General features: G+C 38.3%; 1 protein-coding gene across 5 annotated transcripts in view; it reads left to right on the plus strand.

The window, feature by feature from the left end:
* PDCD1LG2 (programmed cell death 1 ligand 2) overlaps nucleotides 1-12313 on the plus strand; it is a 95608-nt gene that overhangs the window by 52333 nt on the left and 30962 nt on the right. The gene's annotated exons all lie outside the window — the stretch shown is intronic.

Here is a 12313-nt window from a genome sequence, read left to right on the forward strand (position 1 = left end):
TTCTTTTGCTGCTTTTAAGACTCTCTCTTTTTCTTTAACCTCTGGCATATTAATTATGATGTGTCTTGGTGTGAACCTCTTTGGGTTCATCTTGTTTGAGACTCTCTGGGTTTCCTGGCCTTGTATGTCTATTTCCTTTGCCAGGCTAGGGAAATTTTCCATCATTATTTCTTCAAATAGGTTTTAATTTCTTGTTCTTTCTTTTCTAGCACCCCCGTGATATGTATATTGGTAAGCTTGAAGTTGCTCCTTAAACTAGCCTCATACTTTTGGATTATTTTTCTTTTGCTGTTCTGATTGGGTGTTTTCTGCTTCCTTATCTTCCAAATTTCTACTTTGATCCTCTACTTTATCTACTCTACTGTTGATTCCTTGGAGTATTTTATTTAGTTTAATTATTATATTCTCCATTTCTGACTGGTTCTTTTTTATATTGTCTATCTCCATTTTTATGTTTCCCTTTTTTGTAGCTGAAGTTCTCACGAAGTTCCAAAGCATGATCTAAGACAGGCCATTTATATGGAAAAACCACTGGAAATGGCTTGGGTAGGCCTGCAAGTTGGGTGGGCCAGAGTTTTAGGGAATCACCACAGCAGGGTGAACAGTGTTAGCCAGGCTGATGGAGACTCAGATATAGCACCTGACTGCTGGCGCTGTGTGTGTGTGTGTGTGTGTGTGTGTGTGTGTAGTTGGGGAGGGTCAGCAAAGGAACAATGGCCTCTGCTAGTACTTTTGCTTGGGAGAAGGTTGCCCCTCCAGCTCTCACCTGGGTGCCAGATAGTTTAGTTACTCTTCATATGTCCCTGGTATCTTTCACGCTGCTGTACCACTGGAACTCAGAGGGAGTGAGTCCAAGTTCATGCATGGCCCTTTAAGAGGAATGCCTGCAACTCCAGGAGCCCCCTGTTTCACTCAGCCACAATTCCTGCTGATTTTCACAGCCAGAAGTTATAGGGAATTCTCTTCCTGACACTAGAACCCTGAGATGGAGATCTTGGTGTGGGGCTAAGATTCCTCACTCTTCATGGTGGACCTGAGCAATGAGAGCCTTCTGATTTTTATCCACCACACATGGGGGTCTGACCAGCCAGTTCTGCATCTCTTTCCCTCCTACGAGTCTCACTGTGGCTTCTTCTTTATATCCTTAATTATAGGGCTTCTCTTCAGTAAGATTTCAGGTGGTTCTCAATGATGGTTGTTCTGTAGTTCAGTAGTAATTTTGATGTGGTTGCGAGAGGATGTTGGTACAGTGTTTACCTCTGCCACCATCTTGACTGCTGGTCTGTTTTTAATTTACTTTTTGTTCTGCCTCTCTTGGCCTACAGACAGAACAATTGTGTCATTAGTTTTATTCCATCACTGGGATTTTCCTTTTTCAGACACAACAAAAAGATATGTCACCACAAACAGGAGTGAAGTGAATGGAGTTGTGAGTAGTACTGAATAGTTTAGACCTGTACAAAGTTTTCCTGTTCAGTGACATTTCAGCTAGTTGTTCTTGCAAACTTGCATTGTTCCATATCTTTCTTGGAGAACAAAGATGGTATCTGCTGCTCAGCTATAGAACAATTATATAGCTTTGGTCTGTCTATGTAGCTAAGGACTCCTAGAACACTGCACAGGACAAGCGAGGTCACATATTTAGAAATATAGTCAAAATTTAACACCGAGGGGAAGATATTCAGCTGTGATGCAACCAACAACTATTGTTTTTGCAATAATTATTAAGTACATTGGTGGGGGCTGTGGATCAAGGGTAATGCTAAGGGAATATAAGTTTCTTCATGAGGCTGACAGACTTGGAGCTAGAATTTGTAGAAGAAAAAAGATGTGATCTGCAGGTCAGGAGAAGTACGTTACTGAAATCATTCAGGCTGGTTGGGTGAAAAGCTTGGACTGTGGAAAAGCAGTGTGCTAGGGACTGACAGTCCTGGGCCATGTTGTGAAATGAGTGTTTTTAGCTTTCGTGGGAAAGTTGCCTATCCTTTTGTAATCTAAAAATCACATGTTGTGACACATGAATTCATGAGTTCACCAAAATGATGATAGCGAATCATAGAAATTTCTAAATAACTTTGTATCAGCTACTCAGAATATTTAGAATTATTCACTTTAGAATTTTGCTTAATATATCCCCAAAATTCCAGAGGCACCAATTATGAAAACAACCCTAGAAAATCTTCAGATAACAGGGTCTGTGTCTGGTTTAAATGTAAGATATGCCCGCTCAAAGGCACAAAATAGGACTCCAAGGAGTGAAATTGGCCTGTATATCCTGCCTATCTCTCACCACTTCCCTGAAAGCCATTTGTAAAAATACATACTATCACTGTATACTCATCCCTGTGCACAGAAATGTGGAAACAATTGCAGCATAGGTCTGGGCTTGAGGTCCAACTACACTGAACTCTGAATCAGCAACAAAATTTTCTTGGCTCAGAGAAATTTCAATATTGGCAGTTCTGACTGAAACATCCATTTCCTAGGGAAAAAAAAATCTTTCATTCCTGTAAATTGGTCTATTTGGCCTTTAGTTAGTTTCTATTGGAGAGGCCCCAGTATTTGCCTTAGTTTCATTAGCTTAAAGTCTTTGTATAAGTGACTCCTTCAGCTGTTCAGCATAAGGAAGAAATAGTGAAAGGCCTGAGAGGAGAGATGGTAAACTCAGATGCCCACCAGGGCCAGGCAAATGATGAAATGAATAGAAAAGGCCTAGTATAATCAAACAGGGAGTAGTGGGGGCAGCAACAAATTGGAGAGATTATTCCCTGTCAATTTATCACTAGCCTAACATTGCTGGAGAAGATACAAATTCAGACTTTTATATAAAGTGTCCTAGTTATTAAATGCTGGCTTTAAGTATTTCAAATACCAAACAAACCAAATAAAATGTGTGTATGGCTAATTGGTCCTGTCAATGACTAGTCCACAGTGTCTCTCCCAGAGAGAAAATAGTTAGGAAAGAGCTTAGGATTTGAGTGATAAAGGCAGAGCATCTATCTGAGGAATTGAGAAATGCTCGAAGGCTTGCTGCCATCCTAAATGTTCCACCCTATAGCCTGCCACACGATGTAAATATTGCACTATTATAGTGTCACTTCTTTGGATTAACAGGATATCATAACCATTTTTAAACAGTGCAGCTCCTTATAAACGGAAAAATTGCACACTCTCTTTTAATGGTATAAACAATTGAAAATAAAGTAACTATCTTAATAAAAAGGCAAATTAAAGAAATAGGACTAATTCCAGCCCCGCTTCGACCAATTATAGTCGTCCCCTGTACTTTCCAACCCGGAGAAGTGAGAGTCTGAGGGGTGAGAGAGTAATGTCTCCCCTCTCGACCTCACTTACTTGAGAACATGTAGTGTGATGTAAAGAGGTCAGGACCACTTATATAGACATCATAGAAATCACACATAGGAATATTCCTGGCATTGTATGTATAATAACAACAAATTAGAAATAATCAAATATGAATCAATAAGAGAAAAGATGAATAAGAAGACCATACAATGATTAAAATGAAAGCACCAAAACCAGAAGTATTTTTGAGATGGATAAATCTGAATAATATAATTTTGAGAGGAAAGATAGATTTCAGAAAGATATAAGCAACGTATGACCTATTATAGAAATTTTTAAACACATGCAAGCAACTGCTAAGCTATGTTTATGGAAACAGTCATGTGAAGTAAGAGTACAAAAACAGCACAGACACGATAAACACCACATTTAACATCTTAAACTGGGTGATGAGTATACAGATGTTCCATTGTATTATTCTCTATATTTTGGTTTATGCCTGGAATATTTATTTTTACTAAAAAACAGGTCATAACTAAAATTCAAGAGATTTAGATTCAAGTTTTTCTGTGAGCTAGATACATAATCTTAAGTTCCACCTCCTCTCTGGGCTTTAGTTCTGTCATCTGTAAATTAAGAAAGTTAGGTCAAATTCAGAAGGACAAACAGGCCTCATGAGGATGGTTTGGGAGGCCATTTCTGGGTGGGGAATGAATTGAATGATGTCTCTCTTGCGTGCAGGATGGAGAGAAGTCATGGACCTTGGCCATATATTTGCCAAATATGAAGTAGATGCTCTTTTAAAAAATGCTTATGTGTTTATCTGTTCTACATGTTTTAGTTGCATTTGAAGTTATTTTTTGATTTATTCTAGTCTTTGTAATCATGATTAAAGCTACATAAAATATAAAAATTGACTAATAGTCAATAGCAATGGAGTACTAAAGGAAAAAATGGCCCATTTTTACTTAGCATAAGGTTTTATGGTTTGTTGAGACAAATAACAATGTGTTAGATTTCAGCAGATACTATTTAAATTCCTCCTCTATGAAGTTGCTCACCAGCAATTTGCTCTTTATCGAGAACTAATTTAACATTTTGGATAATATCCCCTGGGAACAAGAGGGATCAGGATGTGGAGATATTGACTTTGGGAATGGAAAGAGGATAGATCTGGGGCCCAGTGTTCGGACAGCCAAGGAAACCTGGTCCCTGTTGTTGGAAATGATGGGCACTTCAGATTTCTCCAGAGAAACAGAACTGCTAGGAGACTGGCAAGTATGGAATCTGGAGGGCAGGCTGGCAGGCTGGCGATTCAGGTAAAAGGTGAAGGTGCAATTTGGAGTCCAAAATAAAGAGGTCAGATGAACAATCTGGGAACTCTGTATTCGGTCTTGAGGCAGAATTCCTTCTTTTCTGAAAAACCTCTGTTCTTAAGTTCTTCAACTGATTGAACAAGGCCCACCCATATTATGGAAGGTAATCTGTTTTATTTGAAGTCAACTGACAGTAAATATTAAACACATCTACAAAATACCTTCATAGCAACATCCAGAGTAGTTTTTGACCTGCAACTGAGCACCATAGTTTGGTTAAATTAACACATAAAATTAACTATTGGTGAGGGGGCACCAACAGATGAGGGGGCACTCTTGGCTGGAGTAAGTCAATTGGTTGCACCTCTCTGACCCTTTAAAATAGAGTTATGTTACCATCTATTATTTGGTCACTGGAGTTGTCCAAGAGGCTAGAGCTTTGTCTAATACCTGTTTACTCATGAACATACTACCCCAGATTTACATGCAAACTGTTTAAGGTTTTTTGTTTATTTTAACAAGATTTTTTCTCAGCTCACTGCTTCTCAATCTTTCAGCAACAAAAGGCCATCTGTGGTATCAGAATCAATGACTTTACAAATTTTTAATTAATGAATATCTGAGTAAATCTAGAGGGGAAAACATAAAACAATATTGTAGGCAAAATTGCTTGATAAAAGCAAATGGAAGATTTTGGAAATGACATCAGTAGATGATGAAGAGATTATGTGAGCTAGGTGTGACTTACCTAATATCTTGGTTTCTTGCTAATACTCACGCCACATGCAGACTCTCTCTCACAGCTTTCAGGCTCTCCATAATTCTGTTCCCATAAGGTGCTCATTTCCACCTTTGTGACTTTGCTCACATTGTGTCTTCTGCTGGCAATGCCTTCCCCATTCCTTCTTGCTTACCCAATTTCAAACTCCTGGCAGGGTCTTTGAAATAAAATAATAATATTATTATTCCCAACCACTGTTCTAAATACTTCAGAGGTACTAACTCATTTAATCCTCACAGTAACCCTATGACGTATATGTACCCCTCAACCCACAATTTTATAGATGAGGAAATACTTCTGCAAGGTCCTATGGCTAGTAAATACAAGGGCCAGTAAATGGGCCCAGCTACCTAGGTCCAGAGCCCGCACCTTATATACTACACTCCACTCCCTTGCTTAATCTGTCAGACACTCTCCCCAACCCACCCCTCTTTATTTTCCCTCTGCAATTGTGTACACATTGTATACACATTATTTTCTCACTCTTTCCATGCATCCATATTTTATGTCTACCTGGTCAAGGTAATGAAGTAAGATATTGAGGCTAATGCAAGCACTGGGCATTTGATGTTTGTCTTAATGTCCATTTGTCTGTGCTTCATTTAGTTTATTCTGTGATAAATTTTTAAAAAGGAAACTGATTTGGACCAAATTTGGCTCACTATGAGAAGATAAATCTTTTTTAATCTTAGTTGTGTCTGCCAGCTCAAAAAAGAATAACATATAATGATTTTTAGAACATTTTAAAAATTATACATATATTTTTCTGAGTATAAAAATAGAAAGTATAAAGAAATTAAAAATAATTTATAACCCATTGCCTGGAGATTACCATGGTTAATATTTAACATTGCTATTTAATTTCTAACATTTTTCACATTTAAATTTTTTACAAAATTAAATTATAATATCTGTACCTTGGGGTTTTTTTTTACTTAATTTATGTTATTAGTATTACCTACCTAGTAAAAATATAATTAATGGCTCTATGATATTTTATTGTATACAGGTATCAGGATTTACCTAACTCCTTATTATTGGATATTTAATACCTACCTCATTGAGTTATTTCATATTTTGGTTATTTAAACATTATCACAATTAATAGTCTTATATATAAATCTTTATGTGCAACTAGGAATGATTATTACCATATGATAAAACCTAAGATGTAGAATCACTGGGATAAAGGTATAGGCTCAAAAGGTATTGCTGAATTGCCCTCTAAAAAGTTGTACCTATTTATACTAGCAACATATGAAAGGACTAGTTTTATCAGTTGTCCTAATGCTGGGTATTATTATTGTTTTTAAATTTTACTAATTTGAAAATTGAAAATTGTAAGTCAATTGTATGTTATTTTAATTTGCATTTTAAAATTATTAGTGAGAAAAAACATTTTTCATATATTTATAGGTTTTACCTTCCTTTGGGAATTGCCTATGAATATCTTTTGTATATTTTTTTATTATGCCTTTCCTTACGGTTAACATTAACCCATTGCCTGCTGTATGTTTTATAAGTTTTTCTCTGACCAATCATTTACTTTTAAATAGTTTTTTCTTATCCTGAGAAAACAGGTATTAGATTTAGTAAAATTGGATTCATGGGACCAGGTTATAAACATTAATGTCCTGCATGACATATATTTATTAAAAGAAAATAAATGTATTAATTATAGTATCTTTGCTGGGTAAAAAGCTTACTTGAGTAACATCTGCAGTTTCCAAAGTACTAAATTATAAATTTCTAGAAAGCAGACAAGGGTCTTTCTCTTTCTTTGAAAGCCCATTACATCTTAGGAAGTATTGTACTTTCATTAAGCACCTATTAAATGAGCGTCAGCCAGAGTTAACTCTGCTATTCATTGACAAGTATCAACTAAAAAGAAGCCAATAGTTTTCGTAAAAAAAGTCTTATTGAAACAAAGCCATGCTCATTGTTTCTATATTGACCACCCCTACAATGTTCACACCCTTTCCCCTGCCTTTACTGGCAGAGTTGAACAATTCCAATAGAGACCATATATATAGCCCATAAAGTCTAAATTTTTTACAGTCTGGCCCTTTACAGAGAGAGTTTGCTGACTCCTGACCTAGAGGTCCTCCCTGGCTTTCTACCTTCTCCCATAGTCAACGTACTTGTTTCTGTACTAAATGATCTAATGCCATCCCACTCCTACGTTAGCTCCATGAAGCCTGAGGATAGAGCCCCACTAGGAAGCACTTAGGCCCAGCCAGCTCAGGGCTCTCAATCTCCCATTCCCATTCTGCCATTACAGCTCTGCCTCACCTGCAAACACTATGTTGGGACAGTGTTGAGTTCCAGGCTGTTCAGGAGCCATTGAGGGCCCTCACTTTCTTACTTAGCATCGCTTTGGGAGATGGAATCTTAGGACCCGCCCAGAACATGTCCGTCACACTTCTAATAAGACTTTATTCAGATATTTTCCCTTTCTACTTAGGCAGAGAAGGGCTTGCTTGTTTTGCTTCACTGACCAGAGACTGAAGTGAGTTGTGATTATCGTGGGTGTGCCCAGAAGGGCTCAGAAACTGAAACAACAGCTGCTCACAGCTGGGTTTTCCACTCCATGGCTCTGCTACTAATTTTCTGAGCAACTCTGGAAAAGGTACTGCCTGTTCTTATTCTTGTGTGAAGATGGGCCTTCGAGACTTTAATATTATAAAATAAGAAGACTTAGGTCAGACTAAGTGTGACCAAAGAGATAGCTTGTTATCTCTTCTCCTTCTCCTTCATAGATGTGGTGGCCATTACTATTATTTCACATATTTCCTGGAACTCTTGCTTTTGTGTACATAATAAGTTTGTACTTCTCTACAATTAATTGGTAGTTAAGTGTGGTCATGTGACTTGCTTTAGTCAACTAAATGCAAGCATAAGTGATGCGTGTTACTTCTGGGTAAAAGATATAAGAGCTAGTGTGTGCTTTGCCATATTTTCTTTTTTCATCTGGCATGGTAACAAGCAACATTTGAGCTAGTGATTGCTACATCAGCCTGGGTCTCTGAGTAACTATAAGTAACAGAGCCCCCTGCTGAGCTGCAATGGACATGGAACATGAGCAAGAATATAGCTTTGTTTATTATATTGGAGTTGTTTGCCATTGCAACATAATCTAGTCTACCCTAATATAACTGGAACTTCTACTCAATAGACCATATGCTACCATTTAAAATTCTGTTTTTGAGGACTAATAATATGGGGAAATGCTTTCTATATAATAAAAAGAAAAAGTAAGGTACGAAAATATATTTACCATGTTATTAATGCTCCATTTAAAAAATGGTTTTACTATACCTACCACACCGCCTTTCTCCCCAAAGGGTGAAACAAAAACATTAAAATACCCATAACTATTATCTTTACTTTATGGAACCATGTATTGTTTTCTTCTTATGTGTCCTGAACTTTCTCTGAAGTTTAATACATCTTTAACTGTTCCAATGTATCACTTTTAATTACCCAGGGATGCTTACTAGATAAAGAATTAATTTTCTGAAGCCCTTTTACTACTTCTCCCACCCCCTGCTCACCGTTCTATATCCCAATAGTCAAATGCATTACATAAGACTCTTCATTGGGCCCTTGTCAACCCTAAGGAGGGAAATACTATATGCCCTTTCAATGACACCTACCAATATCTTAGTTGCCTTTCAGAGATTCTTAGCCCAGCCAACCTGGAAGGGATGAATAGGTACTGCAAGGATGTAAAACATGAGGTGACTTGCACAAGGTCATCTTATAACTTAGTGGTAGAACTAAGGTCACCTGAGTCCTTGTTTATGGCACACTGTCCTTTCCTTTTGTGTAAATTCTTCTTGCAGCTAACCTCACGCACTTGTGTTACTGTTTGGGCTCATGGCTTCTTGCTTTTATACAAGCAACCAAGCTGTCAACCAGTAAAATTATAGTCATGGATTCTGATGCCATAGGTATATTCCATGCTGCCTTTTAAAAATATTTACTCTAGTCATCAAGTTGTGGTTTGTTAGAGCTTACAAGCCTGACTTCCTCATTTTAGAGATAGTGAGATTGAGTCTAAGGGATGTTAAGAAAAACACAGAATTTCCTGACAAGAGGAGGGCATAAGTAGACGTGCTTTGTCTCCTTGTGCAACCATAAGAAGGATCACAAATAACCTCAAAACAAGAAACACCCAGAATTTCCAGAAAATCAAACTGTATGGAAATCTGACATCCAAAGATTTAAAGAAGCCATATTCATCTTAACCAGTAGGGGGGCGGGGACGGGGAGCTGAGGTGGAAAGGACACGGTGTGGTGGGGGCAAGGCTGTGGCAGCAAGGCTGTGGCTGCAAGGCAGTGGCCAGCAGAACAGGCAGTCCCACATTCACGAGTCGTAGATAAAAATCAGGAGGGATACCTTGGGAGCAAGTGATCCCAGCCCCAAGCCAGTCTGCACAGCCCAGGGTTCCACTGCCAGGAAAATAAAGCTTCATAACTTATGGCTGTAAAAAACACTGGGGGTTGGAGCTGCAGAAGAAACTGCCAGTCTCTCAGGAGAGTCCATTTAAAGGGTCCATTCAGTCCTGAAATGTATGCAAACCCACTCACTTTGGGAACCACCACCAGGGCAATAGCTAGAAGGGTGCCAGTCACATATGAGAAGTGGGCGAAGTGAATGGAAACGGGGCTGGTGCCCAGCAATCCTCCAGCAGCCAGGCAGCTGCATTGTCTTCTTCCCAACCCCTCCCTCACATACAGAGCCACAAAGTGGTGAAGTAGGTTGCCCAACCCTGACAAATACCTGAGGCTCTGCCCTATACAACTTAGCAGGTGCTAAGACACGGAGGCAAAGCAGCTCTACCTAATACACAGAAACAAACACAGGGAGGCTGCCAAATTGAGGAGACAAAGAAATATGGCCCAAAATGAAAGAAGAGGGAAAAAAAAACCCAGAAAAGGAACAAAATAAAACAGAGATAGCCAACCTATCAGATGCAGAATTCAAAACACTGGTGATAAGGATGCTCAGAGAACTTAATGAGTATGGCAAACACATAAAGAAAAAAGTGAAGGCTACACTAAGTGAAATGCAGAAAAATCCACAGGGAACCAACAGTGAAAGGAAGGAAGCCAGGGTTCAAGTCAATGATTTGGAACATAAGGAAGAAATAAACAATCAACCAGAACAGAATGAAGAAACAAGAGTTCGAAAAACATGAGGAGAGAATAAGAAGAGTCTGGGACATCTCCAAAAGGGCCAACATCTGAATCATAGGGATGCCAGAAGGAGAAGAGGAGGAGTAAGAAATTAAAAACTGATTTGCAAAAGGAATCGACATACAAGTCCAGCAATCACAGAGAGTCCCAACAAGATGGATTCAGAGAGGCCCACTCCAAGACACATCATAATTATGATGCAAAAGTTTAAAAATAAAGGAAGAATCTTAAAAGCAGCAAGAGAAAAGCAGGGAGTTACCTACAAATGAGTTCCCATAAAACTATTAGTTGATTTCTCAAAAGAAATTTCACAGGCAAGAAGAAACTAGCAGGAAGTATTCAAAGTGATGAAAAACAAAAACTTACAACCAAGATTACTCTACCTAGCAAAGCTGTCATTTAGAATGGAAGGACAGATTAAGTGCTTCCCAGACAAGAAAAAACTAAAGGAGTTCATCATCACCAAACCATCATTATATGAAATGTTGAAGGGACTTATTTAAGAAATAGAAGAAGATCAAAACTATGAACATTAAAATGACAACAAACTCACAGCTATCAACAACTGAATCTAAAAAACAAAAACAAAGACAAACTAAGCAAAAACTAGAACAGGAACAGTATCATAGATAATGGAGATCATTTGGAGGGTTATCAGTGGAAAGGGGGAAGGAGGAGAATGGGGAAAAATGTACAGGGAATAAGAAGCATAACTGGTAGGCACAAAATAGACAGGGGGAGGTTGACAATAGTATAGGAAATGGAGAAGCCAAAGAACTTATATGTATAACCCATGGATATGAACTAAGAGGGGGATTGCTGGAAGGAAGGAGGAACCAGGCAGAGGAAGATAAAGGGGGAAAAATTGGGACAACTGTAATAGCCTAATCAATAAACTATACTTTAAAGGAAAAGGAAAAGGAAAACACAATGTCTTGCTATTCCCTCTATAGTGCTACTCACTCATTCATTCATTCATCCACTCTCAAACATGTATTAAGTATCTGCTGTTTTCAAGATTCTATGTCAGGTAGACTGTTTGGGAATTTTAAGAGTAAATTAAGTACAACATTAATCATCCAAGATCCATACAATTGAGTATTGGAGATAAGGTACTCAAAAAACTGTTCTTATTGGCCTAAGTTAAAATTAAAATAAAAGACTTTAGCTTTCTATGTATCTCCCAGCAATTGATCCAGTCTCTGTGTTGCTTTGTTTGTTTGTTTGTTTGTTTGTTTGCACGAGCCTTTTGTCTAGATAGAGGGGACATAGGAGATAAGGCTGAGAGGCAGGGAGACATGGGGGATCTGCAGGAAAAGGCATGTGATCCCAGTTGGAAAAGAGCTAGGTGTAACACTAGAGGAAAGACTTCTGGGGACATATTATGAGCCATGGATTTCAGTCAAAGGAGATTAGATTTTACTCATTGGGTGTGGATGTCTTGGTCAGGTCTCAGCAGGAAATCGAGGGCTTACACAGCAGGGGTGACAAAGCAATTTTACAAGTTTTTACTATTTACAAAGACATGAGTAGGGTTTGGCAAGGTCAGCAAAAGATATTAAACACTCTGGAATTAACAAAAGCAGGAAACACTTAACCATCCCTAGGCCTGAAGGGGAAAAAGAAGGGTGCGGTTACCAGAACTCTGGTGAGGATAGCAAGAGGACAGGGACACCCAAAAAGGAACTATGGCCTTTAACAGAGGGAT

The sequence above is a fragment of the Pteronotus mesoamericanus genome, unplaced genomic scaffold, assembly GCF_021234165.1.
Source record: "Pteronotus mesoamericanus isolate MK-2021 breed Mesoamerican mustached bat unplaced genomic scaffold, CSHL_Meso_final contig_73, whole genome shotgun sequence".
Taxonomy (NCBI): domain Eukaryota; kingdom Metazoa; phylum Chordata; class Mammalia; order Chiroptera; family Mormoopidae; genus Pteronotus; species Pteronotus mesoamericanus.